The sequence below is a fragment of the Tupaia chinensis genome, unplaced genomic scaffold (genome assembly GCF_000334495.1).
Source record: "Tupaia chinensis unplaced genomic scaffold, TupChi_1.0 Scaffold000288_2, whole genome shotgun sequence".
NCBI lineage: Eukaryota > Metazoa > Chordata > Mammalia > Scandentia > Tupaiidae > Tupaia > Tupaia belangeri.
Window position 1 is genome coordinate 176,492 of NW_006159773.1, and position 12,282 is coordinate 188,773.

The following is a 12,282-nucleotide window of genomic DNA, read 5'->3' on the forward strand; positions in this document are numbered from 1 at the left end:
GGTTCAGATTTAGGGTCGGCCTGAAAAACATACTGGTTCATCCTGGACCTCCAAGATCCTGAGGAGCTGAAGGACCGGGAAAGGGGAATTACAATATGTGGAGACTGTAAACATACTTTCTCTCTCACTCTATCTGCATATCTCCTGCCATGGGCACTCCTGCACTTTCTATCATTAGAAAAAGAAAAGGAAAAGGCCAAATTCTAGAGTGGCTTCCAATAACTCTCTCAACTACAGAGGCAAGACTACAAAAAATACATTATAAGATAATCATATCCTCCATGCCGACGATTTTCATACTAGTTTCCAAAGGACCATGCCTGAATTTTAGAAAGAAGTGACTACAGGAAAGTAAGTGTTCAACAGCTCTTGCAAGAGCTATGCATTAAACACTGAGCACAAGGCAGTGAGCACGTAGCCTGTGGACCGAGACCACAACCATTTGGAAAGTGCTGTTTCTTTATTTGGATACAAGACTGAGCCTAACATAGAAAACAGAATAAGCCAGGAGGCAGACCTTGCCAGCTCTACCAGGACAGGGAAGGACAGCAGGCTTCAGCAGTTCCTAGACATCAGGAGCAATGAGGAGGAGCAGCAAGGGTATCTGCCACCACAGTGAGCGGGAGCCAGAATAGGCACATAGCAGTGACCAAAAGAGCCAGCTCTGCAGAGCACGGGAGTTACCCCTGCGTGCTCTTGAGCCAGGTAGGAGGAATTGGTGAAACATGCTGTTTTCACATAGTCAAAGAAAGTAGATCCGGAGAAACTAGTTTCTTTGGGAGTAACCAAGTCATTGCCTTTAAGGGGGTATGACCACTGAAAACATAGGTCACACAATTTACTTAAGGATTGTCATTCTTGGGCCAGTAGGTGGCATGATGGAGAAAGGCACTAGATTCCCACATGGCTGGCCACGGTTCAAGTCCTGGACCTGGCGGCTTGCTTTCTTACTTTCCCTTTCTCTTTCTCTCTGTCTTTCTCTGGTCAAATTAAAAAAAAAAAAAGGTAATAATAACAAATGAAATTAAATAAATCTTTTTTTTTTAAAAAAAAGGTTTATCATCCTTATTTTTGTTAACTCTGGTAGGGTTAATGGTTATAGCAGCCAACATTTATTGAGTACCTATGGAAGAGTTCCCTTTAAGCTCTGAAGCATAACCACCCACTACTGAGTACTTACAGCTGTACACCTATGGCACCATACCAAGTTCATGTGCATTATTGCTTTTGTCCTTCACAACAACCCTATGAGGTAGGTAGTAGTACCATCTTCATCTTATAGATTAAAAAGAAAAAGACCTAGGCTTATGAAGCTTACGAAGTGTCCACATGTACAAAGCTAATATATAACAGAGTCAATATGCAAATCTGGTCATTAGCCACAGAGCTCAAGCTTTCAACCACATTATTGCTCTGGTAGGTTCTAAAAAGCTGAGAGCTGGGAACACGTAGAATTTTTATGTAATTGGAACCCATTTCAAAAGTAGAAGAAAAAAAAAAGATATAGAGAAATAAGTAGCTTTAAAGAGGAAAAAAAGGTGAGTGAGCTCACTTGTTGAGGCCTACAACAGAAAAGAAAAATGGGCAGAGAAAGGGAGGTGATCCTAAAAATTTAACTTTGGATTTTTTTTTTTCTTTTGTGTCTCCTACAATGATGTCACTGATTTCTTCCATAGGAATGTGACACAAATTCTAATACATTTAATAACATAATTCAGTAAAGACACACATTTCTCAACCTCCAAGCCTAGGCTGAGATGTGTCATGCCCTCCATCTGTATCTGGATGGAGCAGGGCCACTTGTGCGCATGCCAGTGGACAGACCAGTCTTACACCTGGAGTGGTCCAGCTCTTGGAGGGACAAGGGGAGGACTCCTGAGCACAGCATGCAAGGCTCTCCCAGATCTTTCTAGTCTACTTGTCCATTTTAGTTTTTGTCCATTTTTGTCATTCCTCCCTCTGTCATGGATATCATGTTCTTTCCTCTCCCTAGTAAATCCTGTCCACGCTTCTACTTGGTAAAGTTCCTGTCTCAGTTTAAGAGTCAAAAGTAGATGTTGTCTTTAAGGCAGGGGCAAGGCCATGAGAACAGCGATTTTATAAGTATTGTTGATCTCTTTCTCGAATACAGTATTGAGATGAGCTTGCTTTTCCCCTAATCTGAGCCAGACTGCAAACCCTCAGTGAGGAGAATGGCTGAATATGAGCTGAACAATTGTGACTTAAAGACGAACACAGCAAAGACTTGCTTGTTTGGACTAATGTTATAAAGCCAGTGGAGGTTAAAGAAAACAATGTTTTAGTCAAAGAAGGCCAGGTGAGGCTTATTTAAAAGTACAAAACACAAGATGTTTTACAGTTATAGTCGACAATAAAAAACACTTAGCTTTATCTTTTACCTCTCTCTCTTTCATTGCCCTATTAAAAAAAAAAAAAAAAAAAACAAACTCAGGACCATGGTGATCTCCATCAGAGATGGCTGGTCTACTCAATTCCCACTTTTCTCTACCTTTTTGTCTATATTTTCTTTCCAAAATCCACCACTGCTCCCACTCTAGGGGGGGTCCCCTCCTCGCTTTTTGCCTAGCAGGTATCAACACCTCAGCAGGCTGGAATATAGGAACATGGGAATTCTGGAAGGATCATTGCTTCAGGGGCCCTTGCTCTGCCCTCTCGGGTCTTCCTTTCTGTTTCCACAGTCCTTATGTATACTTCCTTTACAACGTTCATCACATCATATTTTAATTGCTTCTGGCAGATTTATTTTTCCATTTGGAGAACAAGAATTAATACTATGATAGATTTAGAACATACTTGTTACTTAATAAAACATGATTGACTGATTCAAGAAATTATACCTCAGACCAATCCTATGGTCTAATGGTTAAGGGAGCTAGATCCCACATGGCTTATGATGGTAAGAATCTCAGCTCCAATGGATTGAAAAATACACCAGGCATAATGGTGTATTTTGCATGCATGCCCAAAATCTCAACACAATGGAGAGATTGAGAAGGGATTACAACACGACCATGCCCGAGTAGGGCGTACTTTCTCCCACTCTGTCTCTCTGTATCTCTCTGGCACACATCCTGTGGCAATTAAAAACAAAAGAAAAAAATTATTTCTGTGCTAAATTCACTTAACACAGAACTTTGCACATCATTTTATTTGCTCAACACAATATAAACAAAATGCATAAAGGAAAAATAACCACCATGACCCCATGAATTGTTCAGCTTTTGTCCTCTGTATTTTAAGATCTTTCAGTTTATCTATTTCCAGTCTTCCCTCTTTTTTTAGCAAGTGATGCCTAGCTATTCAAGCCCAAAGTCAACAAATCATCCTTCACTTCTGCATTTCTCTTATCTCCTTCAGCCAAGCCACCATCAAATTCTGTTGATGCTATTAGGTTTTCAGGAAAGTCATGACATATTTTTCTGTTTTTCTATGCAATAATGCATCATGACTTTCCTGACAACACAATATTTCTGAAATACATCTGTGTGTGTGTGTGTTTCACTCTTATTTTTATTTTTAATCATATTTAATCACTGTACATTTTATTTAAGAAGTCGACCGTGGTTCAAGTCTCAAACTCAGTGGCATAAAACTCACGCCAGGCACATGTCCGTGCATGCCCAAAATCTCAAGAAGAGAAGAAAGAAAAAGGAATTGTGGCATGGCCATCCCCCTGGGGGGTGATTTCTCGCTTTCTGTCTCTCTAGTGAGTGCACATGCCCTATAGCAAAAATCTCTCTAAAAGAGAAGTTTTTGCCTTAGAGTGAGTTTTGCTATAGGACATGTGAGCTCACTGGAAAGAGAAAAACAGAAAGTGAGAAGTCAAACCCACCCAGGTTGGATGGCCACGCTGCAATTCCTTCTCTTCCCTTCTCCTCTCAGGATTTCGGGCATGTATGCACACATGCTCAGAGTGAGTTTTAAACTGCTGGGTCCAGAACTCAAACCTCAGTCAACTATATGGGAGTCCAGTGACGTAATCATTATGCCATCTGCTGGTTTCTATTTGTATGATGTTGAGAAAGCTCCATATTGTTTTCCACAATGGCTGTACTAATTTATATTCCCACCAAAAGTGTAGGAGGGTACCCTTTTCACTGCAACCTCACCAGTATTTACTATTCTTTTTTTTTCCAATCTAAGACATTTTAGCTGGTATTAAGTAGTATCTCATTGTACTTTAATCTGCATTTCCCCCATGATAACAGATATTGAGTATTTTTTCATATGTTTTAGCCATTCATATGTCTTCCTTGGAGAGTTGTCTATTCAACTCACTTGCCCCTGAAACACATCTTAATCTATTGCTCTTCATCACTACCAACCCTATGCTAGTCCTATCTACTCTCATCTGTTAGGTGGATCATTGAAATCAGATTCTAATGTATTTCCATTTCTACTTTTGTCTTTATGACCAACTCTCCTTGCAACAATAACTGATTTTTTTAAATTTATTCTTTTTAAGAGACAGAGACAGTGGCAGTCTTGAAAAGGTCTCACACTACAATCCTCCCCCACCTTTGTGGCAGTGTGCATCCAGCTTGTACAGGTCAACCAGGTCATTGAACTTGCTATCCTCCCTGTGGAACCAGCCACAGCAAGCATTATAAACTGGCTGACACAAATATTTTAAAAAGTCTGATAAGACATTACTCTCCATAAAATATTTCAATCACTTCCCACTGTATTTAAAATAAAATCCAATTGTTCTCCATGATCTGACTTGTTTCCCAAACCAACCTCATCTCCTACTTCTCTCTTACTCTTTCAACATGCTCTAGCCACACTGACAATTCATTTTGCTCTGCAAAAAGGTTAAGTTTGATCCTATGTTGGGCCTTTCTACTTGGCTCTTCCGTCTGCTGAAGCTGTTCTTTCCTTTCCATCCCTAAGATTGCTCATGAAATGCCCCTTCTACTGAGACCCTTTCTCTTGTCACTCTTTCTAAAATACAGTCTACCTAGCTCTCTATTGTATCATCTTGCTGAATTTCTGCATAGCACTTACCATACATAATCTGTAGTTAACTTGTTTGTTGGTTTTTTATCGTAGCTGTCCTTTTTCACTCTAATACTTCACATACAACAAAATGTCTATTCTTATATACTGGCTGTCTCTCCATATCTACAAAATAGGTACCCTCGGGACTAGCAGTTGGTATAATGGCTATGTCACTGGACTCCCAGGTAGTCAACTGCAGTTCAAGTCTTGGGCCCGGTGGCTTAAACTCATGCCGGGAGCATGTGCATGCGTGCCCGAGATCCTGAGAGGAGAATGGAGAAGGGATTGCAGCATGGGGTCATCCCCCATGGGGGCTGATTTCTCACTTTCAGTCTCTCTGTCTCTCTCTGTCTTTCTGGTGAGCGCATGCGCCCTATAGCAAAAAAAGAAAAAAATAGGTACCCTATACAGATTTTTTCATGTAATGAATAATACATACAATAAACAACACACATGTTTATATATATTTACATTCATATCTTAACAAGCAAAAACCATATCTTATTGGAGAGAATTTAATACAACAATCTGAAAGCTACTAAGTAACTAAAGATACAATAAATGGTATTATAGAGTTTGAAGAGTCTACCAGGATACCATTTAACATTATTCTGATCTTAATTTTCATGAAAGTCAGAAACTTCTGAAAAACAGGGATATAAAAATAGGAATCTACAAATATTATTATATGGCTTTAAGTAAAACTAATATGACAGGAGAGTTTTTTTTTTTTAAATCTCTGACAATGCTTTGAAAATCTGAATTTTTAATGCTATTTGCCAAGAGTGGGTCTCTCCTTCATTTATCTCTTAGTGTGCGCTAATGCACCCACGGATTTCAGTGGTTCTTTTTATAAGAGGCTCTTGATGCCTGAAGGATCACATGATCAAGAGAATTGAGTTTAGTAATTTCACAAGAAGAAAGTCCAACTGAGGTAATGTATCTGAATTTAGTACCTAAATTAAAAGTTTGAGACTCAGCTTTCCCAGAAGTAATTTCTTCTCTCATCAGGGAATGTATATGCTATAAATAAGATTTTGTAGCTCAAAAGCTAATTGTTCGAGAACACCTAATTGAAAGTAATAGCTAATGAGAGGGTGGCATTAGTGACTTAATGTTAGTGGTCACATTAGAATCCTGCATTTATACAAACCTGGTTTATTCCCTCTTTCATACTTGGCATTAGTGGATAAGTAAATTATTCTGGGATAGCTGCAGCAGTTGATGCATGCTGGCCCCAGATCAAAGGACATTAAAGAACATAATAAAGCAAGCTCCACTTCTAACTCAGAGATTCTTAGAATTAGGCTGTAATTCTGCCTGGATAAAAATAAGGGTCTCTGAAAGCTTCCAATGAACATTAGGAGCTAATCGTAGAGTTCATTGTTTTAAACTTAATATTTAAAGAAACATGGGCAAATAAGAAAGCTAGAAAACAAATTAATATGTTCCTTCTCCCACAGTCTGTATCATGTTATGTGTTCCACACAGGGTGAGATTTGGTTTAAAAAATGAGAAAGTGTTTCCCCCCCATCAACAAACCTGGCCTTGGATAGAGGCATACAAAACAGATTCACACATCACTGTCTGACAAGATGTTCACTGATAATTTTAGCAGTGCTGAGGAACTTATTGATACAGTTTTCCCTCTTAGAAAAGCATCTTAAACTCATAGAAAAAAAGAAATAGAGTACAAAAAGCAAATGAGGAATTTGAAACTTTGCAAGAAAGTGGGTGTCTGAAGTGGAACATCTTAAAAATGGTCAGGCAATATGGTAGTGCCTTCTTATCTGCAAATTTCCATCCAAACTTTTTGAACATAAAAATTGTTAAATAAAAATAAACTATTTGCAATATGTTAACAACAGATTGACCTTCTTTCATTTGAGAATTACAGAATGAAAGGACAAATGATATGGTTTCCATTTTCTAGATAAAAAAGGATCTCTCATCAGAAGCATTCCTACTCCTTTTATAATGATTACTAGAAAATGAAGCCATCAGTGACCAGTCTGGGTACACAGCATTGGTCACAAAAAGCAATTTCATATATTTGCTAAATATTTACTATTAAATATGCTAATGAGAAAATAAAGTATCTAATTATTCTGAGTTCTAGACTTTGACTATCTGAAAAAAATATTATTTCTATAAGAATTTTTAAAATATCTTAATATGGTCCATGCTTACTAATTCAGTCATGTTCAGCAAACAGTTACAGCAAGAATTATGCACAGGACCAGGGGCTATCCGCAAAGAACAATTGGAAACATTGTATTGGGAACAGCCTTAGACGTCATGTTCTTCTTACATATATTTTTTCTGTTTAGTCTTAAAAATTTTATTTTCTTCCTCAAAAGGATGTTAAATGTCACTTCTCTTTTCATTTTTCAATATAAAGAAGGAGTGAAGGGACAAGTGGTGGTGCAGTGTTCATGTAATGTTCAGCAAAACTGAACTCACATGGGAACATCCGGGGTTCACACTCGAGGGCTCTCTGTACACATAGTGCACGTGCCAGCCATGACCCCGGCTGGCTGAAGCTAGAGGTAGAATCATCACACTTTCACTTTTGAAAGTGCCTGTACCTTTGTCTCTTGCTTACTCTCTCTCATAGAAGAAATAAATCAATAAACTTTTTAAAAGAAGAAGAAAAAAAGGGAACTAACCCAAGTAATCTTTTTGGAAGGATAATACAACTGAATTAAATCTTAATCAATTAGGAATATCAAGCTAGGGGACAAGATTAACAGGGACTCAAGGTGCCTTTAATAAGTAAAATGTCTGAAACACTAGGCACCATATTTAGGGCAAAAAAATTATTTCCAGATCCCATTGGTTGGGGGATGAAGCTTCTATTTTATCATCAAATATCTTTAGGTCTCTGGAGAAAGTGGGTTTGGGAGCAAGTGTTTGCAATGATGAGGACAGCTAAATGAGGCCAAGTAAATTAGAGACATAGACATTAGTTACTCTTGAAGAACTTCTACCTGTGACCCTGAAAGCCACCCTTACTCCCACATAGAAGTCACTAGTGACATCCATTACCACCTGACAGTACTCATATAAGAGCCTGAAAGTCACAATGTTTACAACAATTTGAGAGGATAAAACTTCTTCTTCCCTTTCATATCTGAAAAATTTTAAGTTAAATAAAAATAAATGCCTGACTTAAACCACATCACATAGGGTTTTCCTTAACTTTTAAATATCCATACAGAACTGCTATTGTCTACAGAGAAAAAGACATGCTCTCTAGATACTATGAAAACAAAAAACTAAATAGTTGTAAAACTATGGCTTAATACTGATTTACTTGACTGTAAATTAACGTTATGCTTAATTTTGTAGTTTTATACTAGATTACGTCAATATAGCACAAATAAATTTAAGAAAGTTTAGGTATTGGGACCAGCAGATGGCGTAATGGTTGCATCACTGGACTCCCACGTAGTTGAGCACAGATTGAGTTCAGGAACTGGCCGTAAACTCATGCAGGGTGTTTGTGTGTGTGCTCCCAAGATCCCAAAAGAATGGAGGAAAAGGGATTGAGGCATGGCCTTCCTCCCCGGGGAGTGATTTCTCGCTTTCTGCCTGTCTCTCTCTCTTTCTAGCAAGCACACGTGCCCTATAGCAAAAACCTATCTTTAAGAAAAGAAAGAAAGAAAGAAAGAAAGAAAGAAAGAAAGAAAGAAAGAAAGAAAGAAAGAAAGAAAGAAAGAAAGAATATTAAAATGATATTATTATCATGAGTTATGAATATTTGTTTTAATTAAGAAAATCTGTTTATATCAACATGTACTTATTACTCTAAATGAAATACTAAAAGCTACCAATAGTTGATACACAAGTGAACATAAACAGCTTAAAAATATAACATAATAATAAATCTAAGGACAATTTAAAAAGTAAACTTATATGAATTCCAAGAGGACTCTTATAACTAAGTATGGGCCCAAAACCTGTCACAAAGTTCTCTATCTTCCCAAATACCAATCTCTGACTGGGGAAAGCATTAGACCTCCGTCTTGTGTGCCAATAATACTAATAGAACATCAAACCCCAAGATCCTGGACAGGGATATTCTTTAAAAAAATGCAGACCTACATTTTACTGTAGTGAATGATTAATAAAACCATGTACCTAAGAGAATGTAAAACTAAGGAGTACAGTATGACTATTTAGGTCAGCTATTTTTTGATCTACTTTAGAATTAAAATCAGGTAACATGAACACATTTTTTTTTTCCTTTTTTTTTGTTAAGAGGTTTTTGCCTTAGGGAATGTGCACTTGCTGGAGAGAGAGAGAAACAGAGATAGTGAGAGGGAAAGTGAGAAATCATTCTCCAGGGGGCATCTCCATGCCACAATCCCTTCTCCTTCCTTCTCCTCCTTGGACAAGCACATACATGTGCCCAGAGTGATTTTCAAGCTCCTGCATCCAGAACTTGAATTGTGATCGTCCACGTGGATGTCCAGGAATGTAACCACTACACGATTTGCTGGTATCAGTTATTTCATACTAAAACGACAGCCCCTTTGTTACCAAGCAAATTTAAAACCTGGCACATAATGCCAATATGTACCATTATGCAAAATGTTATATTTTTTCCACATTATTGGCATATTTGACCAAAATAGATTAAGGCTGAGAAAATATTTAAACACCCTTTTAAATGGAACTATTTCTTTTTTTTTTTTTAAGAATTATTTTATTTGGGGTCAGCAAGTGGCATGGTGGTTAAGGATGTTGGACTCCCACATGGCCAGCTGCAGTTTGATTCCTAGACCTGGTGACTTGCTTTCTCACTTTCTCTCTCTCTCTCTCTCTCTCTCTCTCTCTTTCTCCTCTCTTGTCAGATTAAAATAAATAAATACAGTTAGATAAACTATTTTTTTTTCATTTTTAAAGAATTATTTCATTTCACTGTATTTATTTATTTATTTTAATTTGACCAGAGAGGGAGACAGAGAGAGAGAAAGCAAGAAGAAAGCAAGCCACCAAGTCTGGTACTTGAAGCAAGGTCAGCCACATGGGAGTCCAGCATCCTTAACCACCACACCATCTGCTGACCCCAGCACCTCTATGAGAAGAGGCAGCTTACAGAAGGGTACAGAAAAACTCTCAATAGAAAGAATAAGTTTAAAGGCTTTAAGGCAAATAACTTGTTCTGGTTTTTGTTTTGTTTTTAAGAACTGAAAAAGGGTCCAGAATGACCAAAGAAGAACTCTGTCACTGATTTTTGCTTTCAGGAAAGCTAGTTCCCCTCCCATGGTAAGCAGCTAAAAACTAGACAAAATATACAGACACACACACACACACACACACACACACACACACACAACTATTTTCACACATTGAAAAACAAGCAGTGCAAGAACATGACCCCCAAAAGGAGAGAAACAAATGAGGTGACTCCTGTCATTGCTTCAGCTTTCTGCTCAGATGTTTATAGGTTGTGTTTGGAGGAAGGAGTTAAAGGCGGAGCACAGGGAGGTATGAGGTAACTAGACTTGACATAAAAGAGTATCAGAGAGGAGAGCGCTAAATGTAAGAGGAGCTCCAGAAATCTGAATAAGGGTCTGTATTGTCCTTGTCTGAATACAAATTGCATATATACAGGATAAAAGTTTATACGCCAAAGAATAACCCTCTGAGGGCTGAACAATTCCCAGAGCTCACACAGAGCAGGGAGACATTTGAGTTCCCACAAACCAAGTGGAAAGGGCTTGTTAAATACCTGAGGCCTTCCATGGAACTGTTCAGTGGAGAAGGGTCACGTTTTAGAAATAAAGCCAAACTGGTCCTAGAGGAAAGGCCTCTCTAGACTCACAAAAGGATTAAATTTCTCTGCAAGAAGTTAACTGCCCATCACAACAATGTCATTGTTAAAGAAAAATAACAAAATCCAGACACTCAGTATGTATGAAATGTGGCAAACTTTAACTCATACCCAGAAGTAAAAACAACCAATAAAAGCAGGCCCATAAATAACAAGATGATGGATTTAACAATCAAAAAACTTTAAAATGGCTACTATAAATATGTATAGGATTTTAAAGGAATATACTCACACAATGAAGAGAAAAAACAAAAACCATTTTTAAAAAATGAAGATTCTAGAACTTAAAAACATAATCTCCAAAATAAAAATTCAGTAGATTGGTGGATTGGACACTGCAGAAAAAAATTAGTATATTTGAAATATGACAATAGAAATCATCCAGTCTGAAGCACTCAGCAATAATAACTAAAAATATAATAGTGACATACACAATAACCTGAATGACAATATCAAGTAGTCTAAAATTCATGTAATTGAAGATGTATAAAGAAGGGAACAGAACAAATATTTCAAGAAACCTGTTAAAATTCTTTCAAAGTTATTGAAAACTAAAAACCCACAGATACAATGAGCTCATCAAATCCCAATTAGAAAAATACAAAGTATACCAAAAGAAGAAGCATCATAGTTAAATTGTTAAAAATCTAACAATAAAGACCAAATCCTAAAAGCAAGTGGAGAAAATTACATAGAAGAGAGCAAAGATAAGAATAGCTGTGGGTGGCACAGAGACAGGTGGACCAATGGAACAGAATAGAGTCCCCAGAAATGAATGTTCAAACATACAGTCAACTGATTTTTAACAAGGGATACCAGTCAATTCAGTGGGAAAAGGAAAACCTCTTCAGCAAATGGTGCTGGCAAAACTGGATCTCCACTTGCAGAAAGATGAATCTGAACCCCTACCTCTCACCTCTGACAAAAATCAAGTCAAGGAGGATCAAAGATCTAAACCTAAGACCTCAAACTATAAAACTGCTCCTGGAAAACACCGGGGAAAATCTGGGAGATATTGGGGTAGGGAAAAACTTCTTAAATAAGACTCCCAATGCACAGTCGATAATCCTTAAAATAGACAAGTGGGATTACATCAGACTAAGAAGTTTCTGCATGGCAAAAGACAAAGTGATTAGTGTGAACAGACAGCCCTTGGAATGGGAAAATATTTTTGTAAACTATGCATCAAACAAGGGACTAATAACCAGAATTCACAAGGAACTCAAGCAGCTGTTCTGGAAAAACACAATCAATCCTATTAAAAGATGGGAGAATGAGTTGAAAAAACCACTCTCTAAAGATGACATACGAATAGCTAAAAGGCATATGAAAAAATGCTCAACATCCCTCATTATAAAAGAAATGCAGATCAAAACAACAATGAGATATCACCTAACCCCAGTCAGAATGTCTAAGAT